A 4,091-nucleotide genomic window follows, 5' to 3' on the forward strand; every position below is an offset into this window, starting at 1 on the left:
CGAGGACAAATTTTCTTGAAGAAGAGGGGAATGATAGCATCATAGGAAGCTCAAATCTATTCAAGGATAAGGATGAAGTTTTGGAATCTCAAAGAGGGTCTTTAATAAGATCTCAAGCTAAAAAGTTGCAAAATAAGGTCATTGGAGTTCAGGAGCGATCAAAGAAGTTGTTAGTTGAGAGAAAGAGCTTAAGGATAAAGGATATGAGTTATCTAGGTGTTATAATTATTTTATGGCCCAAATTCATGTCCAAGAAGAGGTGGATTAGATCCCAAGAAACATCTTCTGAAGAAAGTTCAAATCAGACCACTGTTAGACAATTTTGGCATCTAAAATGTGTCCAAACTTGCATCCCATGAAGTCCGACATAAAACCATGTTTTTAATAGCATATAAAGGACTTCCTTGATGTCCAAGAAGGGTAAAATAGGTGTACTAGATGTTGAGTGCAAGTTGGTGCCAAGTTGCTTGCAAATTTCCTTCGAGATTTTCAAGATTTCCATGGTTCTATCCAAGATTGGTTTGAGACTTATTCCCATATATTTTAGGACTATATTTATTGTTTTCCTAGTTAGTTAAGGTTATGTTTACTTTTCTTAAGATTTTTGGAATCACTTTCTAAGAATGACTTGATTTTTGCTTCCTTGTATTTTTCTTTTCCTAAGGTAGTTGGACTTGTTGTCCAAAGTAGTTTAAGACTTTATTTCCTTATTGTTTTAGCCTTAATTTCGTGACCCCCTCCTACCTATATAAGGGGTGTCTTCTTTATTTTTAGACTTAGATTATTCACATTATTATCAATAAAATTGTGAGATTTTTCTTGCACTCTCGTGTGTGGCTACTCTTGGATTTATTCTTCAACTTTCAAGACTCAACTTAAGGTGGTAAGATTAAACTCTTTTCGAAATCTTAGATCACTTCAAAGGTGATAAGTTTAGGCTTATTGTTGTTCTTGTTATTCTAATGGGTCGGGTTTCACAATCTATCTCTTATTTTTAAGTCTCTACCAAAGGCGATTAGTTCTTTGTTATCTAATTGTTGTTGTTAGGATTCAATTTCAAGAATAGACATCTTGAATTCAAGAAACTCTTTCTTGAATTCAATCTATCTTTAATTTTCCGTCCTTTTTCATTTCTTTATTTTCTTTTAGTTTCCGCACGTTTCTTGATTTTCTTGTTTTTCTTTTGAAATTCAGTGTGACATAGATGATTATGTATTCCAACTTGGTGGAAATATACATGAAATTTATGAGAACGGGTTTGCTAATGTGTTAAATGTTCTTTATTCTCTTAGTCAAGTGTCTAGTGAGTTTTAATTTGATAAATTTCTAGAATGTGAGTTTTGTTGTGTGATAGAAAGTCATTCTTCTAGTCATGTTTATTGTGAGCGTGTAAAAGCATTTGATACTAGTAAAGAGGCCATGCGTGATTATTTCGACGTTAGTGATCAAATACTCTTTCATGAGCTTATCTATGACTATTTCTGTGACAGTTTGAGCAATTGTTTAGAATCCTTTGATGTTGAGAATATTATTTGGGAAAGTTATAATCAAGAGCTTGAATATATTGAAACTTTTATTTTCAGAATTATGGGTTCTTCTAACCTTCTTATGAATTTATGTGTTTCTTTGAATAGCTTATATGTAGAAGAACCCATGAAATTTGTAATTGATACGTGGTTATATCATAAAAGTGTCTTATTTGATATATGTGGTAGAGATACTTATTTTAAATGGATGCGTGATTAATCTTTTGTAATTTCCTTATCATGCACATTTTTTGACTACCTTAAGAGAGGTTTTTATGGGACAAATCTAAATAGGCATAAATTTATTGGGATGATGATGTCCATATTCTTTATAAAGGAGTATTTATGCCTATTAGTCTTAATTGGGTTAAGTGGACACATGGTCATGTCACGACCCAATACTCGAACCTAGTCGTGATGCCGCCTCTCGTGAAGACAAGGCCAGCCATTCAATCCAATTCATCCTTTTAAGATAATTAATTAACACAATTATAGTATAAACATGGTTTAATAATATCCAATAGCGGAAAGTATAGATAAAATACGGAAATCCAACCCAACTCAGCCCTAACCGGGGTGTCACAAGTTATGAGCTACTACAGAGTTTACTAAAATTCTACAAAGTATGGAATTAGGAACGACATCTGAAGATATCATAAATACAGAAGATAAGGGAGAAAACGGGTCTGCGAACGCCATGCAGCTACCTCGATAACTCCGATGAAAACTGAATAGCAGAAAACTCGCTCTGTGCCTCACCTGTACCTGCAGACATGGTGCAGGGAGTAATGTGAGTACTCCGACCCAGTGAGTAATAAATATAAATAATAACTGAAGGTAAGAAAACACGTTAAGGCACACAACACTCTATACAGAAGTAGTGAAATCATTTAGAATAACAATTCAGTGAAACATCATGTGAAATTTCTTTTAAACCAGTAAAAAAAAGATAATTTTTCAGTAAAATGACGAGTAGAAATCTGCCTCTCGGGCTCAATATCAAAACAACAAGTAAAAATCTGGCCCTCGGGCTCAGTATCAAAATAATAAGTAGAAATCTGCCCCTCGGGCTCAGTATCAAAATAATAAGTAGAAATCTGCCCCTTGGGCTCAGTATCTCAGAACAGTATCAGCCCCTCGGGCTCAGTATCTCAGAACAATATCAGCCCCCCGGGCTCAGTATCTCAAAAAAGTATCAGCCCCTCGGGCTCAGTATCTCAGAACAGTATCAGCCCCTCTGGCTCAGAACAGTATGAAGCAACCAGTCAATGAAATAAGAGCACATAATTATTATAGCGGATAATACAGATGAGGAATAAATGCATGAGTGCAATGCAATGCATATGACGGTACCCTCTGGTACCCACTGCGGAGTGCAGCCCGAGCCATCCATATTTATTTATCGTCGACGGCGCTCACTGGGGGTGTGTACAGACTCTGGAGGGGCTCCTACAGCCCAAGCGCAATAACATGACATCTCGTGGCATCAATCAAATCCTGGTCAGTCATTGTTACCTGACCAATTTATATCACACAGTGGCATTGTTACCACTGTTTCAAGTCACATCATACAGTGTCATTGTTACCACTGTTTGAAATCACTGTTGCGGCGCGCAGCCCGATCCATGCTTAGTCCAGAAATCATAATAAGTCCCTTGGGCATTTGTAAAACAGTAGTTCTCAGCCCGAAATATCATTTAGAAATATCATTTAAGTTTTCAAATCTAAGAAAGATGGTTGAGTTTGCAAAACAGTATTTAAAACCTTGGACTGAGATCAAATGATATGCATGTATGCGAAAACAGTGATGTCAATCTCTGAAGGATTCAAATAATTGGCAAGAAGCCCAAATGTAACAACTAAATCCAAGTAGAAAACACGGTAAAAACATCTCTCGGGACGGACAAAGTCACAATACCCAATGGTGCTCTACCCCACGCCCGTTATCCGGCATGCAAGTCACCTCAAAATAGCGTTACGATGTGAAATTCTAGGGTTTCAAACCCTCAGGACATCATTTACATCAATTACTCACCTCAAACCGGCTACTTCTTTAGCTCGCGATGCCTTTGCCCCTCGAATTGGCCTCCACGTGCGTCGAATCTGCCCAAAATCACAACGAATATGTCGCATTATGCTAAAGGGACAATACCCAATCGAAAGCAATCGAAAAATATCAAAATTCACGAAATTGACAAAACCCGAGCCCCGGGCCCACATCTCAAAACTCAAAAAATTTTATACCAAGATGTTCTTCGTCCTCTCACGAGTTCTTACATATAAAGAACACAAAAATCGGAGTTCGTTTGACCATTCAAATCGACCCTAGAAAATCTCAAAAGTTCAAGCCCTAAAACCCCACTTTTCTACTGATTTTCATGTTCTAATTCACATATAATCTTGTATTTAACTTGGAAAAAGTAGAAACAACTCACCTTTGATGCTTGATAAAATCCCCTTTGAAATTCTCTCCAAAATCATCCAAGCCAAATGAAAGAAATGAAAGAAATAAGCCAAATCCGTGTTTAAAGAATCTGCTCATGCTTCGTCGAGTTGTACCTTGAA

This window comes from Nicotiana sylvestris, chromosome 3 (genome assembly GCF_000393655.2).
Source record: "Nicotiana sylvestris chromosome 3, ASM39365v2, whole genome shotgun sequence".
Taxonomy (NCBI): Eukaryota; Viridiplantae; Streptophyta; class Magnoliopsida; order Solanales; family Solanaceae; genus Nicotiana; species Nicotiana sylvestris.